General features: G+C 36.3%; 1 protein-coding gene across 12 annotated transcripts in view; it reads left to right on the top strand.

The window, feature by feature from the left end:
* LOC143149017 (EGFR adapter protein) overlaps positions 1–12,175 on the top strand; it is a 286,593-nt gene that overhangs the window by 89,321 nt on the left and 185,097 nt on the right. Inside the window, exon 1 of one of the 12 annotated variants that reach the window (XM_076315992.1) lies at positions 10,272–10,353. The exons of the other annotated variants lie outside the window; for them this stretch is intronic. The gene's annotated coding sequence lies outside the window, so the exon portion shown is untranslated. Of the gene's footprint in view, positions 1–10,271; positions 10,354–12,175 lie in introns of those variants that run through there. 12 annotated transcript variants of the gene reach the window in all.

Genomic DNA, 12,175 nt, shown 5'->3' with positions numbered 1-12,175 from the left:
CCTGTCCTCGTAAAATCGTCGATCCATGAGACGGACATGCGAAGACGAACAGCGTTTCCGTAGAACTAATTTCCGAGAGAACTAGGGGAAAATGGTGACATCAATCTCGAAAGAGAGAGAGAGAGAGAGAGAGAGAGCTCAATCTGAGATCGCTGCTCGATTGAGTGACACTGGAGCAATAATTATTTTTGAATATAATACTTTTGAATTACGTGTTTAAAAAATTCAATGCTATGGAATAAGAGAAATGTACAAAGGTAACAGTAAAGACAAATATGATTGTACGTGCTAACAAAAAGATAAAATAGGCCGATCATAAACTATCGCTCTAAATCTCTTTCATTTCGTAATACTTAGGATCTGTCCTCACAGTATAATTTCCATGTGTTTTGTCCTACATATGTAAGTTATACGAGCTTACACAAATTCTTCTTTGTTAAGCGAGAAAATTGTCCACGTATGGCCAAAATGTAAGATTCTGATAATTTAAGATACGTCTAATTAATTGAGATGGGTTATCGAATCGACAAATTGAGAAATTATACAATGTCATAGTTGTAATTTGCGTTTGACCTTATCATTTACAATGATTTAAACGGTCCATTAATTTATTCACAACAGTTGTATTGTAAGCGGCTTAATGATTGAATATTAATGCATGAAACGCTATGCGTACAATACTATGACTAAGTACCAGTGTTAATATCACTGACTCAACCTATAGTAAAATCAGTGATCCGTATATAACACTTGGGGGAAATAGGGTGCTCGATCATTCGTCGAGAGACAACGTAGATCATGCATTCGTTCAATGTGACATTAATATTTTAAGTATGATAAAAGTAGGCAAATTATTTTATTTACATTGAGAATTTTTGCTCAATTCTCCTAAAGTGTAGTGTCTAGGAGTATGAATCAATTCGTTCAACTGTTAGTGTCGGGTCCATTAGGGAGAAAAATCTCTGAGGAGAGGCAGTCGTCATTCGCCAGACATTTTGTGGCTTTCTTTCAACCTATACAATCCTATTACTTGCAATGTAATTTCGGTAGCGTGTAATTGGTTGTCGCGTTACTGGCAATCAGTGACTCGTCTAAAAAGGTTTAAATGTTTAATGGTTAGCTTATTTTGAATAAACCGGTACACTTTCTCCAATCCAAAGAGACTACATTAATTAAATGACATAGTTCTAAATTACAGCTATATTAATTTCGATTCACACTAATTGAATAATTGTCCCACACAATTTCATTAATCTATCATCAATACCTTTCAATTAATATTTCAAGAACGTCCTATAGTGTATGCAAGCACACCGCAACATTCTAGCACGAATAATTCAACCTCATAAGTTTGTCTTCAGAGATGTGTTTACCTTTTCAATTTTCCTTTAATTTTCAGTTTTTCTGTAAAATAATTTTTGATGTTACTAACAAGTTCGACAATATTTACGCAGATCGGGTAAAGCGGGACATTTTGGGCAGTGGTCAATATCAACGGTGACCTCATCGACTTCCTCATAAAGTTCCAAAGTATCGGTCTACTATCAATTTCGGGAACTCATTTCCGCCGGTAAAACAGGGGGATAACAGCACTTTAATCTCTTTCTTGATGCATCGCGAAGATCTTTCCGGGCCAATTTCCCCTTACTTTCACCGATTCTTCTGGTGATTTTGAATAGCACATTACAGGAATAAAGGTCAATAGAAAGGGAGATATTGGATGAGAAATGGGCTCTTGAAGGTCTTATAATTGGTATTTAACATTTCAAGTATAATTATTTGATTGATGTAACTAGGAACTTGATTGATCACTACGTCGTGTAGTGTAGTATTTTGTTATTTTTAATGCAATTGCAAAATATAAAAGCTCATTTATCGTTATAAAATCTTTATTCGTTAAAGTATACATAATATCTTAATCATTATGGTATTCGATTTAAGAAATTGAAACCTCTGAAAGATTAGGGTAACAAAAGAAAGATAATTTCTGATATTCATGTTGTTCAGTGAACATTAAAAATTTCACGATATATGAATGGAAAGATAATAATTATACTTCCATTTATCGAGTAGCGTTTATCGTAAATATTAAAGTTATCGACCAGGTTTGAAGCAATGGAATATTGTAAAAAATTAACTAAATTTATGAAAATATTTCAATCGGTAATACTATATCTGTGCAATACTATTTTACATGAAGCATGATGATAACTGAACGGTTTCGTAACTACGACTCAAAATTAATATTCACAGCGTACTATTTAAATGTTCAGCCGTGTATACATCGCGTTACTACAACAGAAACATTATTGATGTTTCAGGTTGCAATAAAGTGATCGATGTAGCGTAAACGATAGATTTCTTTCAAGCTGTACTGTAATATATACCTTCGATCCATATTTATGATTTTTCACGGCAGTTTGGTCGTTGACAAGCACACAAGTGAAGTATTATACGTATTTATAGAAGTCGTCGTTGGATGAAATCGCGAAATGTTCCGTAGAAGAAGCTATGAGCTGTTGCCTATGTGTATTCCGTGCGAGGATGCATCGACCATTTACTGTGTCGCGACGAAAATAATAGTTGCTAGTTTGCAAACTCGGTGAAGGATACTTTCAGGTATCTTCAGCTTCACTTCACAGTTAATTATTAAAATTAAATCAGTCGAGTTGAATACGAATCAATTTAACATTTTAATATATTCACAACCGAGCTACAGTTGTGGTGGAGCTACAGACATTTTTAGCCCCATTTTCTTCAATAGTTAAATTACAGGGCTCAACTGTTTCTCTCGTGCTTTCATAACTCTTACAGTGTTTTTTATCAGTATTGTACTCTTCTCGGCTCACTTGCACTGATTTTTTGCCATTCTTGTCCTCGACGTACTCTGGCGAACCGGAGACATATACCAGCGCTTCCTGGAACACCTGACTGTCCTTCAAGCTGTCGTGACTCGGTCTCGACATGAGGAACGACGCTATACTATGCTAATGGAGACAGACTAGAGGAAGTAGCTCTAAGCTCCGGGTGTTTAGGTTGGACAGCGCTGGTTTACGTTCATTCAGGAATAGATACATTCACAAATTGATACGTATTTGAATCGACGCTCAACTATTGCACGGAGTTCACGTTTATAAAATGGAGAGACATAAGACAGAAACGTGGAGGAACTTTTCGAAAAGTAACTAAGTAATAGTTATTCTTTGAAAAATTAAAGGAAGATGATACGCGTCACGTTCCGCAACGAGAGAAGCTTTCTTTCTTGCAGTTTGCACTGGTTGCTGAAGCTGCGCGTTTTAACGAGCACAGAAACATTCCACTTTTCCTCTCCCGTTCCTCCCATCCCCCCCTTTGTTTCTTCCTTTCGCTCGTTTCCGTTCCTTCCATCGATTTGTGGAATTTCCCGGAATATTATACCGGATTTCGTTTTCCGAGTTTTTCTTCTCCCTAAAGAGAAATTCTTTTCAGCACTGCCGTCCCTTTCTTCTGATTCCTTTTTGACCTTCATTTCCCTGACTCTTCCTTAGATCCTTGAATTGCCTAGCCGATTAATCGATTAAGAACATACTAATGGGTTCAAATTCGCTTGGATTGCACTAAAGGAGAAAATCAGATTGATTGAGCGATTCTCTCTTAATATGATTCCATAAAGTAAAGTCACCAATGAAAGATTTAGTTGTCAAGTAACATTCGTGTTTCTTGATGTAAAGTATAATATTGTAAATGTACGTGTAATATTTAATATATAAATAAAAAATATATCTCACCATTTTAATACTTAATTATATAACAGTAATAATGTGTATTATAATCAAGACTCCAACAGTGTTTGTATTTATTTATATTTCATGAATTCACTTGCAAATCTGACCATTAGATAGAAAAGGCGCCCTTCAATTTAAGCTTCGTGTTTGTCTCCTCTCTTCTTCCCTTTTTACCACAAATATATGCACTCATAACGTATCGTCAAGGTTGTATAGTCCTGTGTCCTTTTTTGTAATAGTTTGCTACTAGACTGTTTCTAAATTTTATTTAGTACCATCATCTGTTCGCTGTCGCTAACTTTCAATACAGCCTCCATGATATTGCATTTGTAACGGTACATTAACGCTTAAAGTCCGGGTAATTTATTGTTATAGACAATATACGCAAGTTTTTTGTATTTTTGATACATAATCGTGAACCCAGAAGAGAATACTATGTATATATTTACATAGTATCTGTTATACATTTTCAATAAAAAAATATGACTTTATTTATTACTTTCAAATTATTTTGCAAGCTTTTGTAGCTTTTCAATAGATATGGTACTTATAGAAAGTTCAATTGTAACAAGAGATTCTACAGTAAGTATCATGGAATACTATTATTCCTTGGATTGAATAGAATATTCCATTTATCACATTTTCATTTGGTTAACTACAGTGTTATATAAATGTGATAAAGAAAATATTCCACTGAACCAAGTGTAACTTCATTTATACTTCACTTCCTAGTATCATAATGAATAAGAAAAATTTACGTTGTAATAGAATAGTGGATAGTCACTTGAATATAAGAATAATAACTTGTAACAACATTTATAAAGCCACCTGGTAATCTTCTCGCCCAACATTTGAAAAGTTTGAAGTGGAAGTATCATTGTCAAAAGTGAAATGTTGCGATATAATGATTCGATTACTACTTATGAATAGTTTAAATAATTCATTGTTTGAAATATTGCACGAACACAATTCTATACCCTTATCAAACTGCATTTCGATAATTGCCGAATCAGAGGCAGCTCTAAACGCGCCAAGGCATGCTTCTTCAACTACTAAATCATGCAAATACTAATAATGGCACGGACGAGGCTTCAGATAATTGAACTGTAAACATCCAGTTAGTTCTTGGGGAGGAGTTTGATGGTGGGCTCAGTTAGACTTCAACCTCCTCAATATCCAGGAGGACGACAGGAGGGAGAGGAAAGAGCAAGGATATAGGGAGCCAGAGAAAGGGAAAGGGTGAGGGTTGAGTCGAAGGAGATGAAAATTTCACCGATTTTGTGACGTAAAATCTACGCATCTTTTCGTAAAAAATTTCGCGATAGATGGTGAAACTAGAATCTATATCTAAGTTGTAAAGAAAATTGAAACGATTTTTCTTTATGGTGAATTTCGACAAAATATCGATGAGGTTATTGTGCACGCTTTACAGTATTTTGGAAGAGGATGTCTATCACGTTACTCATTTTATCGTATCGTTAAAAAGAACTCAACACCATTGGTCTTTGTCTATTCGTTAATTACAATAATATGTACGTCTCTATATTTCATTCGTTTATGTACATTTTACTTTTCCTCTATTAAAGCCTGGCCTTTGATCTTCACTGCTGAAATTCTACCTTCGTTATCCACTTGCAATTACTGTAAATATATACACCTCTACGAAGTAGAAATTATAGAGATTCGAACAATTAACGCAGTTCGTGTAAAACGGGTTTACTACCGATCTTCACTGTTCAGAACAGGTTGTTCATCAGGTTCCGCACAGAACAGCCGAATTCAAAGCACTGTCTGATTCCCCTTATGAAGTCTCTGTACCATCCCAGAGCATAAATAATTCTTGTAACAGCGGTTGCGACACCAACTGAAAGACAAAATTCGAGGGTCGTTCTACCGTTCATATTTGCCTCATTCGAGTTCCTACTGAGGAAACAAAGGCGCGTCTAATTAACACGCTTGAGATAGAAACGGGGCCTTTCTCGTTTCGCGTGGCTGGCCTGAATGCAGACCAGTCTCAGCACTGCAAAAGGGTGCAGATGGTCCAAGAGATGGAAGCCAGTTGAAGGTAAAAGAAGTGGACCCGATAGCCACTTTAACGACTCAGACAAGCCTCGGTAATTAGCAGCCTCCCGTGAAACCCCTAAAATACTGGCACATACCTTGACCCCTACCTTCGGTACTTTCTTTCGGAAGAAGAAGGCCTGAACTAGACCATCGTCCAATTGTCCGCGCGAATTTCAGCAAACTTCTGACGAAATAATTGCGGTGAACTCTCCTCGGCAATTGCGATCTGCTGTTGCTCTTGTATCCCGGAAAATTGTCCACAAAATGAACTCTTAATAGCCATTGTACAATTTGAAGCACTTTATGCGTCATCGGAAGCAATATTAATAGCGTACGATACAATGGAAAGATTTGTGGAGCAAATTGATAACCCGACATTTATCGTAGTCAATGGATAACTTCTCGTGAACGGATACATGTGTGGTAACTGCTATTATAGACATGGTCAATGATGCAATCTGGGTGTTGCATATAATGGATGTCAATTCTAAGCTACAATTCTAGGCGACGAAGTACGTCTACTTTTTTGTTAATTTATACTGTAATGGGCATAATCAAACATTACTGGAACTACAAGCATCAAAGGATAGGGGTTTAATGAAAGTATATTTCGCAATTCGAATATCGATATGCATCGTGTACTTGTAATCTATGTTTCGCCGTATCACACGATTGGGAACATTTTGAATTCCTGGAAGTTTTATTTTTATATTGGCTTTCAATCTTCGCGATGACTGGATGCTTTCATTGAATAGATACAACACATTACACACAAAGAGACTTCATGGGATGTGACATGTATTCAAATTTATAACGTTTTACATTGATACGGAAATTTAAAACTCTTTTGATTTTTAAATATTGAAAAGCATACGTACAATTTGTCACAACATGTCTGTATGGATTTTATTGTACCTAATTCTAAAGAATTTCATTCCATTTCATTGATTCAGTTTCAATGACTAACCGCACAAAGTTGAAGTTTGCAATGGAAATTAAAATACGTAGGACCTAGTGCAGTTACGTATGACTTGGCTAATGTCTGTCTATTTCTCATTATCTTTATTTGTGTTAGTATTTGTAAACATTGACGGTAGTATAATATTATCTCTTTCATGATGCTTCTACTATCTTCTACCACCCTTTATCATCGCTAATATTTACAAATACCGTGAGTAATTTACAGAGATACGTCTTCGTAGAAATAAATAATAAGAGATGGAGTAAAATCAGAAAATAACGAATCGACACTCTTTATACACTTCCCTACTAATTATTCTTTTGAATGTATCTTTATCACTCGCATGTTTTTTCTCTGACGTAATGTATTCAGGACTAGAACTTGTTATTCGCTTCGCGTTTGTTTTCACCATCAGGCAATATATAAAAAATGTTCTCGTCGTCGGTAACGTGATCCCGTTAACACACGAGTAAGTACTCGACGAATTTTCAAGCTCGATTTTCTCTGAAACGAAACTTCATACGGGCAAAGTTTATTTCACTTTTTTAGTTTATTTTTATTAGTAACCATAAGTCGTTGAACAATGTTGTTCATCACAAATCACGTTTGCTTTTAAAGGTGATACTTTTGAATCGATAATTCTCTTAAAAATCTCTATGTTGTGTAATCATTTGCAATTTATAATTGATAAATTTTCATTATTAATATTAGATGTTATACACGTTTAAAGGTACATACATATATACATGTTACTCAAGTGCGTAAAAAACAAAGTGCAATTAAAAAGATTATCATTGAAACTTAACCCAAAAGCAGACGATCAGAACGTGATTTAAAATATACGATTGTTTAAAATGTATTCGTCGTGTTTATTTTATTTTAAAATAAATATTTTATTTCTATAGAATATTGTTACCGTGCACAATAAACTATGTGCTTTGTAATGCTTTTCAAACATTTCAGGGACAACTAAATTCCTCTCACTAAAATAATTGCACTGCAAAGCAGTCAATTTCTATAATTGACGTTTACCGACGGAAATTACTTTCACGATACACAACAAAATCGACGATTTGCATCGGGATACCTTTACTCGTAGTAACGCACGGGAAACATTCTAAATAATTGAATTACATCGAGTCACCGCGAACAGAACGTAATTAGAATTTTATTTGCATAAATCACAGCAGGTCGTAATTGATGTTCCAGAAGCCCAGTGGCGGATATCGAAATTGCATAATTCACAGCCAACGAAAGACCAAAGTATCGGACTTTAGAATCAGACTTCCTACGAAATGCAAATTTGTTTTCTTATCAAGGGAATACTATTCCAATCATGTGGTAAAATCGAATTATTGTTTGCATTTTGTTATAGATTAGACCTGAGATTCGAAAATTTGTTCTGGAACCAATATGTAATGTCGAGATTCACAGAATTACATACATAAGATAGAGTACAACATTTCTACGATCCTTGTATTAACAACAACTCTTGGAAAATAATTATAATAATTTTTATCGTAAGCCATAGTTACCCTTTATTGGAGTTCAAACTTAATGCTCTCGATCGCTAAAATCGATTGCAAATTTTCATCGGATAAGAGTGATCTTTTATGAAAAAATATTCATTTCTCAAATAAAACAAGAATTTTAATGTTCTTATGTATTTTAAAACACAAATTAAAGCAAAGTAGGTTTCGCTAGCGGTGATTTTAATTAATATAAAACGTAGTATCTATCTTTCTCGTCACATAACGGCTAATCGTTAATTTAATGGATCTTGTATCAAAAATATTGGTCTCGTTCAGAGATGTTGGACTTCTTGGTAAGGCTGATCCGGCAAACTTTGCTTTAGACGTGACTGAATGTTGCGATTGATTCTTATACGAAGAAATAGCATCTCTGCATAGAACGTCATGTTTTATATAATATCTATTAAATTAATGGTTACTCGATATCAAACGAGAAAGACTAATACTGTATTTTAGAGTAATTAAAGTCACCGTCATCTAAGCCGTTACTTTGCTTTAATTTATGCTTCGAAACGTTCATTACACTAATGCAATTGATATTTATTTAATTTTTTACACTCGCTATCCATTATCTATATCCATTTGTTACGAATATATTCGTGCTAAGGAGAAGTTTATTTGTGCGACATAACTCATAGGTGGTGATCGGTGACAGGTCGTCAGTCACGTGTTAACTCGTACTTGACAGAGAACGCGATAAGAGGTCTGGCTAGTTTGGAGCCCTAAAAATTAGGCGATGTTTGAGATTCCCTTTTAGAAAATCAACAATTGATTGGACATATCTGTTTCATACTTTGCATATATATTTATTTCTATGTTTCGAAGTAATACACGGTTAAATACAATGCGTAGACAAAAATTTATGTTCACATTTGACACAATGATTCTCGTTCCGATCACACCGAATAAAAAAATTCCAAATGATTTTTATTCGGCATAAATGTGCCTATTGTTCGACTTAAAAGAAATAAGAAAACTCGAAAAACATTAAAATCCGTTCAAGTATTAGGTGGACCGGAAAGTAATGTCGTTTCTGCGCATGTCACTATTTGATTGTCATTTGTCAGCTCATTGTGTACATTAAAGTCGTAGCAAAGACATTCTGAGGTTATAGTGACTTGTTTAGTTGTAAATAATTAAATTTAAAATTTATGTATTTGAATTTAATGTCGGGAAACGACATTACTTTCCGGTCCCCCTAATATATCACAAAATATGAAGTGTATAGCGAATTCGGTCAGAAGTTCTCTAACGTTGCCAATTTTTCAAAATTCATTGAAATCCTTCCAACATAATACATTCGAGACTGGAAACTTTAAGAAAGTATAAAACAAAGTTGATGTCTTTTACCTCCAAACTGGCTAGACCTCTTCAGAAGCTTATCGTAAATCATTCATGGCGTATAGAGAGCTTGGTCCAAAGTGCTACAATTTTGAAAAAATGAAAAGAGAAAAGGATAGATTCTTTTCATCTCGGAACTAGACGAACTGCACGAAGATGAAAACGAACAAATAGGGACCGATTCCCGGGTCAGAACCTCCAATTATCATAAGACGCGTTTCGTGAGGAGGGTAATTTAGAAAACGGATACGGACAAGAAAGAAGCATTAAGTGGCGCATGATTGCGTTCCATAAGCAATTATTGGCCACTGAAGCCGCGAAATGCTGCTAATTACGCGTTTAACAAGAAAAAATGAAAAAAGAACGTGGAAGTTCGAATCCCGGAAAGCTTTGAGGAGTGCGCATGATCGCAGCTCCCTCCTGCTCGTTACGTCGATGTGCGTTACGGACTTGTCTACGCTCTGTCATGTGACTGTGTTGGTCTCGCGGGGTGGTTGGAGCCCACGTGGAGCAACACGGTACTGTCAGTCGCACCCGGCGAGTCATTCGTGTATCACGGTTTGCCATTCGGAGTGTATTTTCACCCAGGGCCGCAAATTTTTTTCGCGAGTTTCTAAGTGCGTTTCGTCAAAAACGACGCTCGACGCCAGTGTGAATTGGGCTGTGCGAGCGAACCGTGGAAGTAAACGAGGTAAGGTAAACGCTTGATAAACATTTTCGTGATAAATGTCAAACGTGACCATCGAGAAGCATCGTGCCGCGAGTTTAACGAGGAGAAAATATGCATTTGGGAATAGAAGGATTTAAAGTCGAGATGCAGTCCGATTACCAGCCCGTTGGCTGCAATAGGAAAGTTTCAGTGAAGTTTTTGAATATCGTGATTTCTGTGATCGTTGCGACGATTGAACGCTTTTCGGCTGCATCGAACGATTTTTATAGTAATTCGAGTAAGAAAGTGCTTTACGTTGGAGGTTTCATTCGAGATGCGGTATCTTTGAATAGTGGAGGAATGCTTATGAAAATGTTTACCGAGTTAAGAAGAAAATAATAGAATTTGTTTGAAAATGACGAAAAAGATATATATTTGTTTCAGAAGAAACGTAGGGTGTGCAATAATTGTTCTCATTGCGTCGAATATTTAAATTTGAACTTCAAATGTTTTGTCCGCGAATAGCTCAATTCAGCACACTCCACATTGTGGTTCACACATGGTGCTGTATTAATCCATTAGTGTACGAAGTTTGTGTATACTTGTTTGCTGATTTTTTGCACTAAATTGGTAAATTTGCATTCACTTCGAAAGAAGATTATTTATTCCCCGAGATAAATTGTCTATGTGCAACGTGATTGAGTTAATATAAAAAACACAAGGTATTCACCGATACTATACACAAAAGAATATTATATTTAAAAAATTTGAAAATTTTAAGCATTCGATTTATCGCTGTGCACTAACAGGTTACGACGACATATGTAAACGTTACAAATGTCTGGTTTCGATAGACGTTACAGTCAAAAGGAGTATTCCACAAATGTAAAATACTTCAAAAACGTTTCTGTCGTAGAATTGTTATCTCTGCGAGCCAACGTTACCGTAACCAATATTCCGTTTGGAGCAGAACGCTGATACTGCGCTCGTTAACCCAACATCTAATCATTGTTCTGCGTTCCTAATCGCGTAATTTTCACACGACGAGCTGCGTTAAATCGTTTCCATGAAAAAATAAATCGTACGTCACCTCGAAAAAAAGTATGATCTCCTGATCTGTTTGGCGGGCGCGCAGAATGTTGAGTCTAGTCGGAAAACGTGTATAAAAATAGAGGATATCGTCGGTGCGTGACTGGGAGCAACAAAGGCAATCAATCGGCATCAATCAACGAAGTTTTCGAAAAACTTGGAACGGGTAGGCGGCGCAAAAACTGTTTTATACGTGGCAAAGGTTCACGCGGACCATAAATTACGGACTCGACTCGTCGATGGCTTTTTTCTATCGTTAATTTTACTGTCGCATTAATGAGAGTCACCCGGGGGCCGAGAATTAATTAGTTTGAGTAACCCAATTAAAAATAAAAATGTCGCTTGTAGCCAGCCGGATGGGCCGATCGTTTGGTCGTTCGTTAACCACGACGATGTTGCCTGGTATTTCGCGAGCCAGTGACGCTCGCGTCTCGTAAAAATGCATCGCACGGTAAACGACGAATCGCTGCTAATGATTTCACTATGAAAAGGCCCCTTGCATCAATACGGCCCTCGTAAACGGCTAGCGCGAGGGGGGGCCAATAAAAATTCATTACTTTCGTCGAACAACCCGCGGAAATAAACGGTCTCATGGTGAAAAGCGTCCGCATTGGCGCGTCCGCGCATTTTGTAAATAACCGCGTAATGCCGCGTATGGTAAAAATTCATTGGTTTTTAACAATGTGTGGGTACGCAGGATGGAACGACCACAGCTTCTGTATACGAAAGCAATTGATACGGACGAGTCCCGAGCGGCCATCGATGCTAATTTGAT

The sequence above is a fragment of the Ptiloglossa arizonensis genome, chromosome 7 (assembly GCF_051014685.1).
Source record: "Ptiloglossa arizonensis isolate GNS036 chromosome 7, iyPtiAriz1_principal, whole genome shotgun sequence".
NCBI lineage: Eukaryota > Metazoa > Arthropoda > Insecta > Hymenoptera > Colletidae > Ptiloglossa > Ptiloglossa arizonensis.
This window is presented reverse-complemented; position numbering and strand designations above follow the sequence as displayed.